Source organism: Rhinoraja longicauda, chromosome 11, assembly GCF_053455715.1.
Source record: "Rhinoraja longicauda isolate Sanriku21f chromosome 11, sRhiLon1.1, whole genome shotgun sequence".
Classification (NCBI taxonomy): Eukaryota; Metazoa; Chordata; class Chondrichthyes; order Rajiformes; family Arhynchobatidae; genus Rhinoraja; species Rhinoraja longicauda.
In genome coordinates this window covers 55,637,043-55,659,864 of record NC_135963.1, presented here as the reverse complement: position 1 = coordinate 55,659,864, position 22,822 = coordinate 55,637,043, and positions in this window count along the sequence as shown.

Here is a 22,822-nt window from a genome sequence, read left to right as displayed (position 1 = left end):
CCTCCCACATCTCAAAGATGTGCGAGTTAGATTGTGAATTAGGCTCTGTACACCGCCTTTAGTGTTGGCGAGGGTGGAGCCTGGGGGTTGTTGTCGGAAACACATACAACATAGAACAGTGCAGCACAGGAACAGTGGCACGGTGGCTCAGCGGTAGAGCTGCTGCCTTACAGCGCTTGCAGCGCCGGAGACCCGGGTTCCATCCCGACTACGGGCGCCGTCTGTACGGAGTTTGTACGTTCTCCCCGTGACCACATGGGTTTTCTCTAAGATCTTCGGTTTCCGCCCACACTCCAAAGACGTACAGGTTTTGTAGGTTAACTGGCTTGGTAAATGTAAATATTGTCCCTAGTGTGTGAAGGATAGTGTTGATATGTAGGGATCACTGGTCGGCGTGGACTCAGTGGGCCGAAGGGCCTGTTATTGTGCTGGATCCCTAAACTAAATTAAACACAATGCCCACAATATTTGTGCTGAACATGATGCCAAAGCCAAACCGATGTTTTACGCCTGTACACGATCCACAACCTCCATGTGCCTACCTAAAACCCTCTTCAAACCCACTATCATATCTGCCTCTTTCACCACCCCCTGGCAGCTTGTTCCATCCAGGCCCCTACCACTCTCTGTGTGAAAGACATGCCCCACCAGGGCGCAGCGGTAGAGTTGCTGCCTTACAGCGAATGCAGCGCCGGAGACTCAGGTTCGATCCTGACTACGGGCGCTGCACTGTAAGGAGTTTGTATGTTCTTCCCGTGACCTGCGTGGGTTTTCTCCGAGATCTTTGGGTTTCCTCCCACACTCCAAAGATGTACAGGTATGTAGGTGAATTGGCTGGGCAAATGTAAAAATTGTCCCTAGTGTGGTGTAGGATCGCTGGGCGGCGCAGACCCGGTGGGCCGAAGGGCCTGTTTCTGCGCTGTATCTCTAAATCTAAATAAAATCTAAAAAAAACACATCTCCTTGAAACGTTCCCCCCTCTCACCTTGCAGCTGTGCCCCCTAGTGTTGGGCATTTCCACCCTGGGACAAAGGTTCTGACTGTCTACCCTATCTTTGCCTCTCATAATTTTATATCCATCTTTCAAGTCGCCCCTCAACCTCCGGCGTTCCAGAGAAACGTGGGGAGAATGGAATGAGGTCAGTGTAGGATTGCGGCAAATGGGTGCTGGATGGCCAAGGTGAGTTAGTGGGCTGCAGGGCTCGATTCCATGATAACAGGTATAACAGGTATAACAGGTATAACAGAGCTTTATTTGTCGTTCGGTACCGAAGTACCGAACGAAACTACATAGCAGTCATAGAAAAAAAAAAAAAAGAACACAAGACACACGACACACGACCCCAACACAAACGTCCATCACAGTGACTCCAAACACCCCCTCACTGTGATGGGGGCAACAAAACTTCCACTCTCTTCCCCACGCCCACGGACAGACAGCTCGTCCCCGACCGACCCGCACAGTCCCCGCACCGGGCGCTGAAACGTCCTGCGGCCGAACCGGGCGATGAAAGGCCCGCGACCAAGCCTTGCGCAGCTAAGTCCCGCGGCCGAGCCGCACCAGCGGTGAAAAGTCCCGCAGCCGAGCCGCACCGGGCGGTGTTAAGTCCCGCAGCCGAGCTGCACCGGGCGGTGTTAAGTCCCGCAGCCGAGTTGCACCAGCGGTGTTAAGTCCCGCAGCCGAGCTGCACCGGGCGGTGTTAAGCCCCGCAGCCGAGCTGCACCGGGCGGTGTTAAGCCCCGCAGCCGAGCTGCACCGGGCGATGTAAGTCCAGCGGCCAAGCCGCACCGGGATGTAAAGTCCAGCGGCTAAGCCGCACCGGGATGTAAAGTCCAGCGGCCGAGCCGCACCGGGGGATGTTAGGCCCCGCAGCCGAGCCGCACCCCGCGCCGTGAGGAAGAGAAAAGTCCCCCCCCCCACACCCACCCCCCACACACCACCACCCCCCACACACCACCACCCCCCACACACCACCACCCCCCACACACCACCACCCCCTCCCACACATACACAACCAAAAAAATATATATAAAAATCATCCCAACACCGACACTCAACAAAAAAAAGACGGACAGACTGCTAGTCAGTCGCTGCCGTTAGGCGCCGCCACCAAGTGTAACCGATTGTTGGCGGAGGAGATTATTTAGGCATCGTGCAGGGCGCGGACATTGTGGGCCGAATGGCCTGTTCCGCAAGGCTCGGTGCTGGGACCCCAGCTATTTACAATATACATCAATGACTTGGATGAAGGGATTAAAAGTACCATTAGCAAATTTGCAGATGATACAAAGCTGGGTGGTAGTGTGAACTGTGAGGAAGATGCTATGAGGTTGCAGGGTGACTTGGACAGGTTGTGTGAGTGGGCGGATGCATGGCAGATGCAGTTTAATGTGGATATGTATGAGGTAATCCACTTTGGTGGTAAGAATAGGAACGCAGATTATTATCTGAATGGTGTCAAGTTAGGAACAGGGGACGTACAACGAGATCTGGGTGTCCTAGTGCATCAGTCACTGAAAGGAAGCATGCAGGTACAGCAGGCAGTGAAGAAAGCCAATGGAATGTTGGCCTTCATAACAAGAGGAGTTGAGTATAGGAGCAAAGAGGTCCTTCTGCAGTTGTACAGGGCTCTAGTGAGACCGCACCTGGAGTAATGTGTGCAGATTTGGTCCCCAAATTTGAGGAAGGATATTCTTGCTATTGAGGGCGTGCAGCGTAGGTTTACTAGGTTAATTCCCGGAATGGCGGGACTCTCATATGTTGAAAGGCTGGAGCGACTAGGCTTGTATACACTGGAACTTAGAAGGATGAGAGGGGATCTTATCGAAACGTATAAGATTATTAAGGGGTTGGACACGTTAGAGGCAGGAAACATGTTCCCAATGTTGGGGAAGTCCAGAACAAGGGGCCACAGTTTAAGAATAAGGGGTAGGCCATTTAGAATGGAGATGAGGAAAAACTTTTTCATTCAGAGAGTTGTGAATCTGTGGAATTCTCTGCCTCAGAAGGCAGTGGAGGCCAATTCTCTGAATGCATTCAAGAGAGAGCTAGATAGAGCTCTTAAGGGTAGCGGAATCAGGGGGTATGAGGAGAAGGCAGGAACGGGGTACTGATTGTGAATGATCAGCCATGATCACATTGAATAGCGGTGCTGGCTCAAAGGGCCGAATGGCCTCCTCCTGCACCTATTGTCTATTGTCTATTCCTGTGCTGTACTGTTCTCTGTTTCGTGTAACTCAGCAGGTCAGGCAGCATCTCAGGAGAGAAGGAATGGGTGACGTTTCGGTTCGAGTCCCTTCTTCAGACTGAAGAAGGGTCTCGACCCGAAACGCCACCCATTCCTTCTCTCCTGAGATGCTGCCTGACCTGCTGAGTTACTCCAGCATTTTGTGAATAAATACCTTCAGTGATATTTTACTGTCGCATGTGCCTGGGGTACAGTGAGATACTATGTCGGGGCAAAGAGTATGCAAAGTGTCACCACATATCGGGCACTGACAGAGTGACAAAGTACTCCATATAGTCCCGATGGCCCCTCTTTGTTTTCAGTGCCCCTCCTCTCGTCAGAACGCTAGGTCATCCTTTCCGTGTAGTCGATGATGTATGTTGTGCTTAGGAAGGAATTGCAGATGCTGGTTTAAAAACCGAAGATAGACACAAAATGCTGGAGTGACTCAGAGGGACAGGCAGCATCTCCGGAGGGAAGGAATGGGTGACGTTCCGGGTCGAGACCCTTCCACAGACTAACAGACAGTAACGTATGTGACTGTTCTCAGATCAACCACTCCCTTGTTTGCAGGAGACAGCTGAACCCTATTAGCATCAATATTAATACATACATTATATACAACGCTAAGATCACAGAGGCTATCTAAATAGACACTCAGTGCTGAGTAGCTGTACCCTGATGCGTGATTAGGTAACGGAGTAAAGATGAGCAGGTACCTGTATTCTCTGCAGTGTTTTGTGAACATTTTGAGCTCACTGAAGCCTCCCAATGAGCAGAGTCCTGGAGTCATTGAATCAACATGGAAACTGCATGCAGACGGTCACTGGAGAGCCTCGAACTATCTTTAATCGGACTTTACTGGACTTTATCTTGCACTAAATGTTATTCTCTTTACCCTGCTTCTGTGCAGTATAGTCTTTCCGCTGACAGGTTAACACGTAACAAAAAGCTTTTCAACTAACTGTACCTCGGTACATGTGACAATAAACTAAACTAAACCAAACCAAACTAAACTAAACAGGCCCTTTGGTCCAACTTGCCCATGCCAACCAAGATGCCCCGTCTACACTAGTCCCACCTGCCCACATTTGGCTCTTATGCTTCTAAACCTTTCTTATCCATGTATCTGTCCAAATGTCTTTTGAATGCTGTTACAGTACCTCCTCTGGCAGCTCATTCCATACGCCCACCGCCCTCTCTGTAGAAAAGTTGCCTCTCAGGTTCCTATTAAGTCTTTCCCCTCTCAGTTTGAACCTGTGTCCTCTGGTTCTTGATTCCCCTTCCCTGTGTAAAAGTCCCTGGGAATTGTGGGAATCCTTCTGGAATTGCACACTGCCATCGTGACATTAATTATCTCTTCAGCGATTGTGGAATTAAGGCCTCGTCATCGTTGCCATGGAGAAGCTACTGGAAAGGACTCAAGATTTAGAATGTGTCAACTCATGAACAGAAGCCACTTCAAACTCTTCAGCAGCTTGCTCCTGCAGTACAGTCCATTGCCAGAGAAATGGAAGATCTCAGGGGATCAATTCAAGGGAAAGGCAAATCGAAGGCCTGCAAGTCACATGCAATTTCTAGCCATCCACTACCTCCTGGGTTCAGTTCAGTTCAGTTGAGTTTATTGTCACTTGTACCGAGGTACACTGAAAAGCTTTTGTTGCCTGCTATCTAGTCAGCGGAAAGACAATACATGATTACAATAGAGCCGTTTACAGTGTACAGATACCATGATAAGGGAATAATGTTTAGTGCAAGGTAAAGCCACTAAAGTCCGATCAAAGGTAGTCCGAGGGTCACTAAAGAGGTAGATAGTAGTTCAGCACTGCTCTCTGGTTGTGGTGGGATGGTTCAGTTGCCTGATAACAGCTGGGAAGAAACTGTCCCTGAATCTGGAGGTGTGCGTTTTCACACTTTTGACCCTTTTTGCCCGATGGGAGAGGGGAGAAGAGGGAGTGACCGGGGTGCTCCTCATCCTTGATTATGCTGTGGGGAAGAGGGGAGGAGGTAGCTGACAACGAAGGGGGAACCTTCCGGAGGGGGGGGAGGGAGGGGCTGCTGAGAACGATGGGAGGACCCGGAGGGGGGTGGGGGGGGCTTGCTGCCACATGCGACGGCAGGCAGGAGATAGGACTGTTTAAAAAAAATCTTTTTAGAGATACAGCGTGGAAACAGGCCCTTCGGCCCACCGAGTCTGTGCCGCCCAGCGATCCCCGCACATTAACACTATCCTACACACACTACGGACAATTTTTACATTTACCCAGTCAATTAACCTACAAACCTGTACGTCTTTGGAGTGTGGGAGGAAACCGAAGATCTCGGAGAAAACCCACGCAGGTCACGGGGAGAACGTACAAACTCCGTACAGTACAGCGCCCGTAGTCAGGATCGAACCTGAGTCTCCGGCGCTGCATTCGCTGTAAGGCAGCAACTCTACCGCTGCGCCACCGTGCCGCCTTTTGGTGGCAGCAAAGTTACAAATGTTCTGTGAACTTTTGTAACTTTGCTGCCACCAAAATGTGGCAATGCTTGTGTACTGCCTTGGTGGGGTCTGCCATACGATTTTACCAGGTTGTATGTAAAACAAAGCATCTCACTGTGCCTAGGTACATGAGGCAATAAAGTATCGTTGAAATGAATCATTGAAACATTAAAACATTGAAATGAATCGTTGAAATCTTGAGCACAAGTGCTGAAATAACACAGTGCAGCACCTGAGTGTTATAGATGCAGAATGGAGGCACATGGAATACGTGCAGGTAGATGAAGTGTAAGAAAATAACTGCAGATGCCGGTACAAATTGAAGGTATTTATTTCACAAAATGCTGGAGTAACTCAGCAGGTCAGGCAGCATCTCAGGAGAGAAGGAATGGGCGACGTTTCGGGTCGAGACGTCAGTCTGAAGAAGGGTCTCGACCCGAAACATCACCCATTCCTTCTCTCCTGAGATGCTGCCTGACCTGCTGAGTTACTCCAGCGTTTTGTGCAGGTAGATGAGATCAGTTTAACTTGACATCAGGTTTGGCACAGACATTGTGGGCCGAATGGCCCATTCCTGTGCTGTACTGTTCTAGGTTGTATGTTTGATCTTTTACCTCAGTCCCATATTGTTGAACTATCCCCAAATCACTTGATTCACTGCATATTCAGAAATTGAAATTGATTTATTGTATTGTATTGGTAATTAATTTATTAGCCAAGTATGTAAAAACATGCAAGGAATTTGATTTGCCATACAGTCATACCAAAAAAGCAACAAGACACACAACTACATAAAAGTTAACATAAACATCCACCACAGCGGCTCCCCGACATTCCCACTGTGATGGAAGACAATGATGTATCATCTTCTTCCCTCCTTTTCTCCCAGGGTCGGGGCAGTCGAACCATCTGCAGTCGGGGCGATCGAAGCTCCCGCAGCCGGCGGTCGAAGCTCCCGCGTCGGGGCGATCGAAGCTCCCACAGTTGGAGCTCCCGAAGTCGATCCCTAACCAAGGGTCCGCCAGCTCCACGATGTTAAGTCCGCAGGCTCCCGCGGTTGGAGCTCCCGAAGTCGATCCCCAGCAAAGGGACCAGCAGCTCCACGATGTTGGGCCACAGTGCGGACGGAGATACAATATGGGAAAAGTCACATCTCCGTCACATCACAAATGCTTTAACCAAGGAGTAAGTTCCGATGGTTGGGGGGGGGGGGGGGGGAAATAGCTTTAAGTTGAGAGATGCAAAGTTTAAAGGGGATGTGCGGGACAAGTTTTTTTACTCAGAGGGTGGCGGGTACCTGGAAAACCACTGCCTGTTTGAAGCACGGAAGGATTGTTAGCCAAATTTATCATCTCCTATGATTGTGAATGGGGTGACAAGGAAGGAATACACCATAACATCCAGTAGAGAACATGGTCCTTTGCTTGCAGATACAAGGAACTGCACCTCATATTTCGCTTGGGTAGTATGCACCCCAGCGGTATCAACATTGACTTCTCTAACTTCAGGTAGTCCCCGCTTCCCTTCTCTATCCCCTCCCCCTTCCCAGTTCTCCCACCTGTCTTCCTGTCTTTGACTACATCCTATCTTTGTCCCGCCCCCTCCCCTGACATCAGTCTGAAGAAGGGTCTCGACCCGAAACGTCGCCCATTCCTTCTCTCCAGAGATGCTGCCTGACCCGCTGAGTTACTCCAGCATTTTGTGTCTACCAAGGAACTGCAGATGCTGGTTTACAATATTTTTTTAAAAAGACACAAAGTGCTGGAGTAACTCGACAGATCAGGCAGCATCTCTGAAGCTGATCGAGAGGTGATGTTTTGGGCTGGGACCCTTCTTCGGACCCTGGAGTGTGGAGAAGTGTCCCAACTGGAAACGTCACCAATCCATGTTCTCCAAAGATGCTGCCTAACCCACACTTTATGGTCTTTTGCTTGACGGGCCAAAATCGAGTCAGGATCCAGAAATGAAAGGGTAAATGTGCCAAAACAATGCAACATAATGAGATTGATTTATATTAAGGAGAATTAATAAAGAACAAGATCTTCCCTGAACTGTGTGTTACCTTTGTTTGACACATAACAAAATCACAAAAGCATTACTTGATTTATTTGGAAAAGTTGGCATAGTTCCTCTCCCAGCTTTGAATGTCAGAGTATTCAAGGCTCCCGAAGTCGATCCCCAGCAAAGGGACCGGCAGCTCCACGATGTTGGGCCGCAGTGCGGACGGAGATACAATACGGGAAAAGTCACATCTCCGTCGAGGAAAGGGATAAAAAAAGTCACCCCCACCCCCCACCCCCCACCCCCCACCCCCCACATAATACAAAACTAAAGATGCACTAAAACATACATTTAACAACAGACTAAAAACAACAAAGAAAGAAAATGACGAGACAGACCGTTGACGAGGCTGCCATCGTGCGGCGCCATCTAAATCAAGCAGTTTAGTTTAGTTTAGAGATACAGCATGGAAACAGGCCCTTCAGCCCATCGAGTCCACGCCGACCATCGATCACCTGTTCACATTAGTTCTCTATTATCCCAATTTCTCATCCACTCCCTGCACACTAAGGGGCAATTAACCTACGAACCCACATGTCATTGGGGTGTGGGAGAAAACCGGAGCACCCGGAGGAAACCACCCACGCGGTCACAGGGAGAACGTGCAAACTCCACACAGACAGCTCCTGAGGTCAGGATTGAACTGGGGTATCTTGCTCTGTGGGACAGCAACTCTACCAGCTGTGCCACTGTGCTGCCTCTTATCAAGTCAAGTCAAGTCAAGTCAATTTTATTTGTATAGCACATTTAAAAACAACCCACGTTGACCAAAGTGCTGTACATTTGATTAGGTTCCAATAGAAAAAAAAAAGAAAACATACAGTAGTACGCAAACAGTTCACAGCGCCTCCTCAATGAGCCTCAAACGCTAGGGAGTAGAAATATGTTTTGAGCCTGGACTTAAAGGAGTCGATGGAGGGGGCAGTTCTGATCGGGAGAGGGATGCTGTTCCACAGTCTAGGAGCTGCAACCGCAAAAGCGCGGTCACCCCTGAGTTTAAGCCTAGACCGCGGGATAGTGAATAGCCCCAAGTCGGCCGATCTGAGGGACCTGGAGTTAGAGAGGGGGGTTAGAAGATTTTTGATGTAGGGGGGGGAGTGTCCATTTAGGGCTTTATACGTGAATAGGAGGAGCTTGAAGTTGATTCTGTACCGTACAGGGAGCCAGTGGAGAGAGGCCAGAATCGGGGTGATGTGGTCCCTTTTACGGGTACCCGTCAGGAGTCTCGCTGCGGCGTTTTGGACCAGTTGCAGGCGGGACAGGCAACTGAACCATCCTATCACAACTAGAGAGCTGTCCTGAGCTACCATCTACCTCACTGGAGACCCTCGGACTATCTTTGATCGGACTTTACTGGACTTTATCTTGCACTAAGCGTTATTCACATTATTCCCCTATCCTGTATCTGTACTCTGTGGACGGCTCGATTGCAATCATGTGTTGTCTTTCCACTGACTGGTTTGCAACACAGCAAAAACTTTTCACTGTACCTCGGTACACGTGACAATGAATTAAACTCAATAAACTAAACTCAAAAACTGGAAGGAATGTATCGTTGGGACCCTTCTTCAGACTTCTTTAGGGAAAATTACGGTCAGGAAGAGACCAGAGTCCAGTGCCATTCATTAAATTACTACAGCCTAATTTCCCAGAGGCCATAAAATGAATATGTCTTTCTTTCCTTTATCGGTGCTTTCTCTTTGAGAACAGATGAGGAAACCTGCTCAACAAATGCTTTAACCAAGGAGTAAGTTCCGAGGGTTGGGTGGGGGGGGGGGGATAGCTTTAAGTTGAGAGATGCAAAGTTTAAAGGGGATGTGCGGGACAAGTTTTTTTACTCAGAGGGTGGCGGGTACCTGGAAAATCACTGCCTGTTTGAAGCATGGAAGGATTGTTAGCCAAATTTATCATCTCCTATGATTGTGAATGGGGTGACAAGGAAGGAATACACCACAACATCCAGTAGAGAACATGGTCCTTTGCTTGCAGATACAAGGAACTGCACCTCATATTTCGCTTGGGTAGTTTGCTAACCAACATTGACTTCTCTAACTTCACATAGTCCCTACTTCCCTTCTCTATCCCCTCCGTCTCCCACCAGTCTTCCTGTCTCCGACTACATCCTATCTTTGTCCCGCTCCCGAAACGTCACCCATTCCTTCTCTCCAGAGATGCTGCCTGACCCACTGAGTTACTCCAGCATTTTGTGTCTACCAAGGAACTGCAGATGCTGGTTTACAATATTTTTTTTAAAAGACACAAAGTGCTGGAGTAACTCGACAGATCAGGCAGTATCTCTGAAGATGATCGAGAGGTGATGTTTTGGGCTGGGACCCTTCTTCGGACCCTGGAGTGTGGAGAAGGGTCCCAACTGGAAACGTCACCAATCCATGTTCTCCAAAGATGCTGCCTAACCCACACTTTATGGTCTTTTGCTTGACGGGCCAAAATCGAGTCAGGATCCAGAAATGAAAGGGTAAATGTTCCAAAACAATGCAACATAATGAGATTGATTTATATTAAGGAGAATTAATAAAGAACAAGATCTTCCCTGAACTGTGTGTTACCTTTGTTTGACACACAGCAAAATCACAAAAGCATTACTTGATTTATTTGGAAAAGTTGGCATAGTTCCTCTCCCAGCTTTGAATGTCAGAGTATTCAAGGCTTTGATGAAAGGCTTTTGACAAACTATAAAGGAAAATCTCCTGTGACCCTTGGTAACGACGACAAACAAATTTAACATATTTGGCCAAAGAATCAGAGGACAACTAATTTTTGCAACTATTCATTGCATGCTGTTATTCAGTGTGCTCCCCCTGTAAGGGTAGAAGCACATAATAGTATATAGGCGTGTATAAAATTATCAGAGGCATAGGTAAAGTCACAGTCAAACCTTTCTCCCAGGGTGCTAATGTCAGACGAGAGGGAATAACTTTAAGGAGAGAGGGTCAAAGCTTAAAGGAGATGTTTGGAGCAGGTATTTTTACACAGTGGTGGAGGCAGATATATTTAAGAGTGTCACGTTGGCGTAACGGTAGAGTTGCTACCTTACAGCGCCAGGGACACGGGTTCGATCCTGACTACGGGTGCTTGCAGGGCCGTCTTAACGCATGGGCCTGATGGGCACTTGCCCGGGGGCCCACGAGCATAGGGGCCCCATGCTGATCTGTGTATGTTAAGTGACTTGCAATAAATAAATACTACTTTAAAAATGTAGGTTCAATAAGTGCTTTTTTCGCAAAACATTTTCGGTCCCTAAGTGCTTCTCACAGCGATCTGTAAGTGCTTTTCGCAACAATGTAGCACCCTAAGTCCATCGCTAAGTGCTTTTCGGTAAGTGCTTTTCGCCGGCACGACAGGGGGGGGCTGGTAGGGAAAGGGGGGTGGGGGAGAGTAACGGTGGGGGCCCCAGTACACTGCTTTGCCCGGGGGCCCATAATGCTGTAAAAACGGCCCTGGGTGCTTGTCTGTGCGGAGTTTGTACGTTCTCCCCGTGACTCTCGTGGGTTTTTGGTTTCCCCCCACACTCCAAAGGCGTACAGGTTTGTAGTTTAATTGGCTTGGTGTAAATGTAAACTGTCCCCAGTGTGCTATTGAGGGCGTGCAGCGTAGGTTTACTAGGTTAATTCCCGGAATGGCGGGACTATCATATGTTGAAAGACTGGAGTGGCTAGGCTTGTATACACTGGAATTTAGAAGGATGAGAGGAGAACTCATAGAAACGTATAAGATTATTAAGGGGTTGGACACGTTAGAGGCAGGAAACATGTTCGCAATGTTGGGGGAGTCCAGAACAAGGGGCCACAGTTTAAGAATAAGGGGTAGGCCATTTAGAACTGAGATGAGGAAAAACTTTTTCAGTCAGAGAGTTGTGAATCTGTGGAATTCTGTGCCTCAGAAGGCAGTGGAGGCCAATTATCTGAATGCATTCAAGAGAGAGCTGGATAGAGCTCTTAAGGATAGCGGAGTCAGGGGGTATGGGAAGAAGGCAGGAACGGGGTACTGATTGAGAATGATCAGCCATGATCACATTGAATGGCGGTGCTGGCTAGAAGGGCCGAATGGCCTCCTACTGCACCTATTGTCTATTGTCTATTGTCTATTGTGTGTACAGGGTAGTGCTAGTATGGGGGGCATCGCTGGTCGGCGCGGACTTGGTGGGCCAAAGGGTTTGTTTCCGCACAGTATCTCTAAACTAAACTAAACTAAAAGAGACTATTAGTCAGACACATGGATATGCAGGTAGTGCAGGGATATGAGCCATGTGCAGTCAGATGAGATTAGGTTATCTTGGAACAATGTTCAGAACAGATATTGTGGGCGGTTTCTGTGCTATACTGTTCTATGTTCTGTGTTCCATGATATTGCAAGCAAGTTAACCTCTAACTTTCAGAAATGCATTGACCAGTTCTTTATTAATGGATCCGGAAGTGGCGGCGCTGCCCTGCAGCTGTGGCTCGCTGGCAGTCTGTTTGTCTTTCTTCTTTTCTTGTCTATTTGTTAGTGTTAGATGTATGAAATAGTCTATCTTTAGCTGTGTATATGTGGGGGGGGGGGGGGGGGGGGGTGGTGGGGGAAACCTTTAAAAATCTCTTCCTCAACGGAGATGCGACCCTTTCCGGGTCGTATCTCCGTTTGCGCTGGGGAAAAAAAACGCGGGGCCTACCATCGCCCGCGGGGCCTTCCATCGCCCGGTACGGCCGCGGGACGGTTCAGCGCCCGGTGCGGCTCGGCCGCTGGACTTAACAGTGCCCGGTGCGGCTCGGCCGCGGGGCCTTCCATCGCCCGGTACGGCCGCGGGACGGTTCAGCGCCAGATGCGGCTCGGCCGCGGGGCCTTCCATCGCCCGGTACGGCCGCGGGACGGTTCAGCGCCAGATGCGGCTCGGCCGCGGGGCCTTCCATCGCCCGGCGCGGCTCGGCCGCGGGACTTAGCTGCGCACGGTACGGCCGCGGGGCCTTCCATCGTCCGGCTCGGCCGTGGGATGTTTCAGCGCCCGGTGTGGCTCGGCCGCGGGGACTTGGGCGTGGGGAAGAGAGCGGATGTTTTGTTGCCTCCATCACAGTGAGGGGGTGTTTGGAGTCACTGTGATGGATGTTTGTGTTGGGGTCGTGTGTCTTGTGTTTCTTTTTTTGTGTGACTGCTGGTAACGTAATTTTGTCCGGTACCTCGGTACCGAATGACAAATACAGGCTCTGTATTCTGTATTCTGTACCAGAGAAAGTGTTAAGTTGGAGGGGGGCAGAGGAGGAAAAGGGTTGGGACTATTTGCTGAATTCTTGCAAAGAGTCTTTCTTTAGACTTTAGACTTTTAGACTTTAGAGATACAGCGCGGAAACTGGCTCACTGAGTCCGCGCCGACCAGCAATCCCCCCTTATTAAACATAGAAAATAGGTGCAGAAGGAGACCATTCAGCCCTTCGAGCCAGCACCGCCATTCATTGTGATCATGGCTGATCATCCACCTGTTCAGACTACGCTGCCTCAGTAGAGCAGGCAAAATAATAAAAGATCCATCCCACCCCGGCCACCGTCTGTTTGTTCATCTGCCCTCTGGTCGACGTTTCAGGTCGATCAAATCCCGAACAAACAGACTTAAGAACAGTTTTTACCCCAGGGCCATACGAGAACTGAACACTACCTTTGCACTAGGCAACACCGTTAAAAAATCTTGTACTTAATATAATTGTATTTAATTGTATTTATGTATTTATTTGTTTCTGCATTTATTGCATATATGTTTGTACGCACCGTCAGGATTGGCTATTTTTTAATTTCGTTGTACTCGTTGCAATGACAATAAATGAATATTATTATTATTATTAATCAGTAACCTGTGTCCAACCTCTCCCCCTATCCCTTGGTTCAACTAGCCCCCAGAGATCTATCTCTTTTAAATTCATCCAGTGAATTGGCCCCCACTATCTTCTGTGGCAGAGAATTCCACAGATTCACAACTCTCTGGGTGGAAAAGATTCTTCTCACTTCAGTTTTAAATGGCCTCCCCTTTATTCTGAGACTGCGGCCCCTGGTTCTGGACTTCCCCCAACATTGGGAACATTTTTCCTGCATCTAGCTTGTCTAGTCCTTTCATAATCTTATACATTTCTACAAGATCCCCTCTCATCCTTCTAAACTCCAGTGAATGCAAACGTAGATGTGTTATCACACAGTCCATTCCCCTCCCCACTCCCCCCATCTCTCCTTCCCTCCCCCCTCCATTACAAAGTAAGTGGGTCCCTCCCTCTCCCTCCACTCTCCTCTCCTTCTCCCTCCCCTCTCCCTCCCCTCCCCTCCCCTCCCTCTCTCTCTCTCCCCCCTCTCTCTCTCCTCTCTCCCCCCTCCCCCTTTCTCTCTCCCCCCCCCCTCTCTCTCCCCCCCCCCCCCCCTCTCTCTCTCTCCCCTCCTCTTCCAACACTATCCTACACACTAGGGACAATTTACAATTTTACCAAAGCTAATGAACCTACAAACCTGCACGTTTTGGAGTGTGGGAGGAAACCCACATGGTCACAGGTAGAACGTACAAACTTTGTACACCCATGGTCAGGATCAGACCTGGGTTTCTGGCGCTGTAAGGCAGCAACTCTACCGTTGCGCCACTGTGCCACCCACCTAAGTCATTGGCTGATTGGATCAAGGAGATACATTGTTCTGAGACCGCTGCACATTTACCTGGCACAGGGTTTTAGAAACATAGAAACATAGAAAATAGGTGCAGTAGGCCATTCGGCCCTTCGAGCCTGCACCGCCATTCAATATGATCATGGCTGATCATCCAACTCAGTATCCTGTAGCTGCCTTCTCTCCATACCCCCTGATCCCTTTAGCCACAAGGGCCACATCTAACTCCCTCTTAAATATAGCCAATGAACTGGCCTCAACTACCTTCTGTGGCAGAGAATTCCACAGATTCACCACTCTGTGTGAAAAAGAACTTTCTCATCTCGGTCCTAAAAGACTTCCCCCTTATCCTTAAACTGTGACCCCTTGTTCTGGACTTCCCCAACATCGGGAACAATCTTCCTGCATCTAGCCTGTCCAACCCCTTAAAAATTTTGTACGTTTCTATAAGATCCCCCCTCAATCTTCTAAATTCCAGCGAGTACAAGCCGAGTCTATCCAGTCTTTCTTCATATGAAAGTCCTGCCATCCCAGGAATGAATCTGGCGAACCTTCTCTGTACTCCCTCTATGGCAAGAATGTCTTTCCTCAGATTAGGGAGACCAAAACTGTACCCAATACTCCAGGTGTGGTCTCACACAATGCCCTGTACAACTGCAGCAGAACCTCCATGCTCCTGTACTGCCAAAGGTGTTTTCAAGAAAGATGGACCTTACAAAGTTTTCATTGATGTGAAAGGAGTCCCTGACCTTTACGTGGTCACAATGGAACCAAGTGGCTTGAAAGTGTCCTCAATGTCAGCCTGAATTCACTGATTGACTACTTGAAACAATATTCTGCCCAGTCACCATCCTACAACATTATAGCAAGTCACCTTGCTGAAAATTGCTAACAGGCCAGTGAGAAATGTAAGTATTGGTTTTGTCAGGGTATTTATATTTTCGACAAGGATGCTCATCCTTTGTAAGTTGGTCACGGATGGTTGAATTAGCAAGTTACAGAGCAGGAGATTAATTAATGTTTGGCTCTACTTTCAGAGTATCTTTGGAGCACCAATCTCCCGACGATTTAACAAATTTTCATGACCTGTTTTTCTGCCCAGATTGCATCTGTCAGGCTTATTACACTGTCTGTTTTTCTAATTTGTCCCTCTCAAGCACTTTCATGCAATCAGAGTTGCCCTGTTTTATTTTGGCATGGGAGTGCAGCGTAGATTCACCTGGTTAATTCCCGGGATGGCAGGACTGACATACGATGAAAGAATGGGTCGACTGGGCTTGTATTCACTGGAATTTAGAAGGATGAGAGGGGACCTTATAGAAACATATAAAATTCTTAAGGGATTGGACAGGCTAGATGCATGATAAAATGTTCCCGATGTTGGGGGGAGTCCAGAACCAGGGGCCACAGTTTAAGAACATGGGGTAGGACATTTAGGACTGAGATGAGGAAAAGCTTTTTCACCCAGAGAGTTGTGAATCTGTGGAATAAACAGTGTATGGTTTAGCAATTAATCACCAAATCGTACTGAATGCTCAATATTTGTGCATCTTTCAAACAACCAATGATAAATTCAAAATTAATTATTTACTTTTGTTTGTCTCCTTATCCCACTCCTTGTCTCAAAAGGTGAAAGCTGATTCTTTTTGGTCAGTACGATTGAGACCAAATGTTTCATTTCTCTTGGTTGCAACGTCCAATTTCTCCTTGCGTGTGCCATAATTCTACGATTCATTTTGTTCACTTGTTTTTATTTTCTCCAACTCTGAACGTTTGATCATTTTCTGATCTATTTGGAATCTTCAAGATGACCTTGTCTAGCTGCAGATGCTGGTTTAAACTCAAGGAAGACACAAAAAGCTGGAGTAACTCAGCGGGGACGGGCGGCGTCTCTGGAGAGAGGGAATGGGTGACTTTTCGGGAGGATCTGAAGAAGGGGGTCTCGACCCGAGGCGCAACCGATTCCTTCTCTCCAGAAGATGCTGCCTGTTCTGCCGGGTTTCTCCAGCTTTTTGTGTCTACCTTTTTGTCTCGCTGATGAATGGGTGGACTCACCTAAACATTATATATATTTCCTTTTTCTTTTTGACTGAATTTGCAACATCTCTTGTCATCCACCATACCCAAACTTTGCCATCCTTTTCTGTCTTCCTCACAGGAATATGTTGGTCCTAATTCTGACCAACTGGCCTCTAAACGACACCCCCATCTCAGAATGTGTAGAAAGGAACTGCAGATGCTGGTTTATACAGAAGATAGACACAACGTGCTGGAGTGGCTCAGCGGGACAGGCGGCGTCTCTGGAGAGAAGGGGTGGGTGACGTTTCGGGCCGGAACTCTTCTTCAGAATCTGATGCGTTGACTCTGGAGAAGGATCCTGACCCGGGATGTTGCCCGTCCCTTTTCTCCAGGGATGCTGCCTGGCCTGCTGAGTTGCTCCAGCACTTTTTGTCTTATCTTCCCACATCTCAGATGTGGACTTGCTTATCTCAGAATAAAAGGACGGACTTTTAGAATGGAGATGAAGAGGAATTTCTCTAGTCAGAAGCTGGTGAGTCTGTGGAATTCATTGCCACAGAAGGTCGTGGAAGCCAAGTTAATAGATATTTTCAAGGTGGAAATTGATAGGTTCTTGATCAGTACGGGTGTCAGAGTCAGGGGTTATAGGGAGAAGGCAGGAGAATGGGGTTGAGAAGGAGCGATAGATCAGCCATGATTGAATGGCGGAGTAGACTTGATGGGCCGAATGGCCTAATTCTGTTCCTACCACTAATGAATTTACCCAATAATAGCTGTTCCCAAACTACTCTCCCCAGTTCCTGCTAATAGTGTTGCAATTGGCCCCCACCCAATGGACACTAATTGTTATTTCATTCTTTGCCATCCTTTGGATTTCTTAGTAGTTAGAAAATATTTTTCTTTGTTTCTGCATTTTATCTCTGTAGAAAAAAACTGTCTATTGTTCTGAAGTTGCTGTGATCATAATGTTAATTTATTTTTCCTTTTGCTTTAAATGCACAGTGACAAAAGTGAATAGGTTCTTTTTTCCCTCTCTCTTTAAATCTAGAGTTACAAAAAAAATCTATTGGTATTTTACCAAATGGCCAAACATTTCTTGACGCAATGTTGACTCTGTTTGTCCTTTTTGTTTGTGTGTTGGTGGTGGGGTGTTTTGTTTTGGTTGTGTATGTGGGAGGGGGGGGGGGTGGTGGGGGTGGGGGGGGGGGGTGGTAAGGGTGGGTGGGTATGTGGGGGGGTGTGTGGGGGGGGGGAAATCTTTCTTTTTTTTTAGGTCTCTTCCGCAGGGCCTTCCATTGGCCGCGGGACTGAACAGCGCCCGGTGCGGCTCGGCCGCGGGGCCTTCCATCGCCCGGTGCGGCGCGGCCGCGGGACACCATTCGGCTTTAGTTAAACATTTTGTTCAAGATGGCCGCGCCGTTGTGTTTGGCTGCCTGCCACTGTATGTTGTTTCTTTTTTTTTTTTCCTAATCAGATGTGCAGCACTTTGGTCAACGTGGGTTGTTTTTAAATGTGCTATACAAATAAAATTGACTTGACTTGACTTAAATCCCCTCGCTATGAATGCCAACATACCATTCGCTTTCTTACCATTCGTTTTCCAGAGTTTTACGATGATCGTACAGGAAGAGTCATCTCTGAAGTTTGATCGTGCATCTTCTTGCTTCGGCCTGGCTAAGAAGGTGATAGAAGGTTGGTGGCAATGTTGGTGAAACATTGACAACAATGTTCTACCTCCTCTCGAGAATGCATTGAAAACATCAAACGTTTTTTACAATCAGAGAGCGTACATAGGCCACAACCGTCAATGTGAATGGGGTGGCGCGGTGATGCAGCGGTAAAGTTGTTGCCTTACAGCGCCAAGGACCCAGGTTCCATCCTGAGTACGGGTGCCCTCTGTGTGGAGTTTGCACGTTCTCTCTGTGACTACATGGGTTTGTACCGGGTGCTCCGGTTTCTTCCACAATATAAAGACATACAGGTTAGTAGGTCAATTGGCAATGGTAAAATTGTAAATTGTCCATAGTGTCAAGTCAAGTCAATTTTATTTATATAGCACATTTAAAAACAACCCACGTTGACCAAAGTGTAAATATGTGGGGTGATCGCTGGTCGGCATGTGCTCGGTGGGCCGAAGGGCCTGCATCTCAAACTAAACTAAACTAAACAAATCTAAACCAGTGCTTCTTAAACTATTTCAGTGTCATTCACCCTTGAGTCTATATCACAAAATTTCATTCACCATCGACTAAATTTTCTTATGTTTTTTAGTAATCTTCGTCTTATTCTCCCTTGTGTATAATTTTGTATATATTAAGTTATTCACCCTTCATTCATCCGTCTCGTTTCATTCGCCCCCAAAATAATTTCATTCACCCTTGGGTGAACCATTCACCAGTTTAAGAAGCGCTGATCTAAACCAAACTAGCATCCCCCCTCCATTCCAGCTGAATGAAGGATCAAATAAACAAATTTCTGCTTATACTGAGAATGGATGAGTGCAAGTGATTTTGTTCCCACAAAAACGTATGTCACACACACTTGAATCTAAGACGAGTTGTGACTCGAAGCATTGTCTGTCCATTTCCCTCCACAGGTGCTGCCTGACCTGGAGACTGAAGAAGGGCCTCGACCCGAGACGTCACCCATTCCTTCTCTCCAGAGATGCTGCCTGACCCGCTAAGTTACTCCAGCATCTTGTGCTCTGCAGCACTTTTGCTGAAAATTCCAGCAACTGCAGTTCCTTGTGACTCTGTCTTTTCGCTGTGCACATCTGGGGCATTGGAAGCAATGTGCACATTCACACCTCTTGTTAGCTGACCTGACACAACCACAATTTTGCAGAATGGAAGTTGGAAGAATAGGCTGGCAATGGACCATTCTTTGATTAGCTCCGGGTTGTATAACAGGCTGTTCCCTGACACATGGTCACATGAAGTAGATAGCGATCGGTCCATTTCTAAATACATGCCTTGTACTTTTCTGCAGCTTGGATTATTACACCATGATTATATTAAGGGCTAAAGCAAGGCAACGCAGCAAACTATGTGAAGTGCATGAAATTGCAGGGGAAATTATTGTATTTCTTGCTTTTATATTTAAATGAATTCTTTGGTAGGCTTGTTGAAGATATTAAAATTATGCCACCTACCAGAGTTTAGTTTAGTTTGGTTTCGAGATACAGCGTGGAAACAGGCCCTTCGGCCCACCGAGTCCGTGCCGGCCAATTATCACCCATACATTGGATCTATCCTCTGCACTATTTGATTGAATGATACAGCATGGAAACAGGTCCTTTGGCCATCGAGTTCACTACGACCATCGTTCAACTAGTTCACACTAGCTGTGTGTTAACCTCTTGCTCATCCACTCCCTACACACAAGGGGCAATTTCCAGAGGGCCAATTAACCTACAAACCCCCACGCCTTTGGGATGTGGGAGGAAACCGGAGCGCCCGGAGAAAACCCACGCGGTCACAGGCAGGACGTGCAAACTCCACGCACACAGACAGCACCCGGGGTCAGGATCGAACCCGGGTCTCTGGCGCTGTGAGCCAGTGGCTCTACCAACCGCGTCACTGTGCTGCATTATGACTAGGAATGTAATTAGATGCCACCCACACCTCAGGCAACATGACATGATATTTCTGGGGAACATTATGGAAGGTTTGCTTTGCAAATGCCCGAAATATTTGCCAGAAGAGCTGGAGCTACTGTTTTTTTCAAGGGGAAACCGGCGAACCGAGAAAGGAAGGCTGAATCACAGACAGCAATCTTCAGAAATTTTCCTTGATTTAGTTGAGTTTAGAGATACAGCGCGGAAACAGGCCCTTTGGCCCACCGAGTCCGTGCCGACCAGCGATCCCCACACACTAGCACTATCCCACACACCAGGGACAATTTACAATTTTTACCAAAGCCAATTAATCTAAGAACCTGCACGTCTTTGGAGTGTGGGAGGAAACCGGAAAAAACTCACGCGGTCACGGGGAGAACGTGCAAACTCTGTACAGACAGCCCCCATAGTCAGGATCGAACCCAGGTCCCCAGCGCAGTAAGGCAGCAACTCTACTGCTATGCCCACGCATTAAGCAAGGCGAGGACAGAAATCCCCGACATCGGTCAGATTCAGCCATTACACCATATTTTCCAAGTCTTGGAAAAGATTCCCTCTTCTGGCAGTCTCTGATATTGGTCTTAATACTCTCAGTTTTAGAGTCATAGAGTCATTCAGCACAGAAACAGGCCATTGGCCCAATTTGCCCACGCTGACCAAGATGCCCCATCTACGCTTGTCCCACCTGCCCACATTTGGCCCATATCCCTCTAAAACTTTCCGATCCATGGACTTGTCTAAATGTCCTTTAAATGTTGCCATAATACCTGCCTCAACTACGACCTCCAGCTGTTTGTTCCATAAACCCATCTCCCTCAAAGTGAAAAAGTTGCCCCTTAGGTTCCTATTAAATATTGCTCTTCTCACCTTAAACCTATGTCCTCTAGTTCTTGATTCCCCTGCTCTGGGTCATGGACTGTGCATTCACCCAATCTATTCCTCTCATGATGTTACACACCTCTATTAGATCACCCCTCAGCCTCCTGCGCTCCAAGGAATAAAGTCCAAGCCTGCCCAACCTCTCCCTATAGCTCAGGCCCTCGAGTCCGGACAACATCCTCGTAAATCTTCTCTGCACCCTTTCCAACTTATTGACATCCTTCATATAACATAGTGACCAAAACTGAACGCAATACTCTATATGTGGCCTCACCATCGTCTTATACAACATGACCTCCCAACATCTACACTCAATACCCTGACTGATGAAGGCCAATGTACCAACAACCTTTTTTACCCCCCTATCTACTTGTGATGCCACTTTCAGAGAACATGTACTCTTAGATCCCTCTGCTCTACCACACTCCCCAGGGGCCTACTGTTCACTGTGAAAGTCCTGCCTTGATTTGAACTTTTGTTTATAAATTTGAAAAGATCAATGTTCTGACAATGGTTAAGATCTGTAAATTGCCTCTAGTGTGTAGGATGTGAATGTGAAATTGGGATAACATAGAGCTAGTGTGAATGGAATTCATTGCCACAGACGGCTGTGTAGGCCGTCAATGGATATTTTAAGGTGGACATTGACAGATTATTGATTAGCACGGGTGTCAGGGGTTGTGCGGAAAAGGCAGGAGAATGGGGTTGAGAGGGAAAGATAGATCAGCCATAATTGAATGGCGGAGTAAACTTGATGGGCCGAATGGCCTAACTCTGGTCCTAGAACCTATGAACGTGAGCTTATTATTGGTGATCAATGGCCTGCATGGACACTGTGGGCCGAAGGGCCTGTTTCCATGCTGCATCTTTCAGTCAATCGATAGAAATGGGGCTACAGACCAAATGTGTGCACAGTTGTGTGAAAGGAAATGAAGATTTCACTGCAGAAATGATCATGCAAATGCTGAACTAGTCTGTAAATAGAGTAAGACTCGCTGTTTCTGTGGTTACGGACAGAAATCGTCTGTTGGATTTCAGAGCATCTCAGGAGAACTCGTGACAGAAATGTTTTTGAAAAACAAAATCCATTCTCAGTTTCTAGAGCAGTGCAGATGTCACCAACAGAAACAGCAATCGGAATTAGAAGAAACATTGGGGGATTTTTTTCAATGGCGCCTTCAGAAACTGCACTGAGTCAAGTGGATGGACAACATGGGAAGCCGTTTCACAAGACAGCCACTGCAGCAAGAATTCTACCCGTCTTTTGGAGACCCTCGGACTATCTTCAATCGGACTTTACTGGGGTTCATCGTGCTCTAATAGTTATTCCCTGTACCTTCTACCCTGAGATGCTGCCTGTCCCGCTGAGTTACTCCAGTTTTTTACGTCTATCCTCTATTTATACCTGTGGCTGTACATTGTGGATGGCTCGATTGTAATCATGTATAGTCTTTCCACTGACTGGTTAGCCCGCAACAAAAGCTTATCTCTGTACCTCAGTACACGTGCCAATAAACCAGACTAAACTAAACTAATTTGTCAGAGCTGTTTTGAGCTGTTTTAATCCAATTGTAGTAATTCAAAATAATTGTTACACTTGATGAAAGGGCAGTGGTTCATGGCTATCCATATGTAGGCAATTGGTTGTAGACATCTATGGCTATGTTGACATTCATGGCCATCCATGTGTAGTCAACCTGTTGTAGACATCTCTGGCGATGTTGATATTCATGGCTCTCCACATGCAGCCATCCTTTTGACTTGATATGAGGCTGAGAACAACATTGGGAGGAACGGTCTGATGTACAACATGTAACGCAGTGCCTTATCGCAAGCAACGTTCAACACACTCGAGAGAGAGACCAGGGCTGAGGTGGCGCTTCAGATTCCGCTGGTGCATTGAATGTG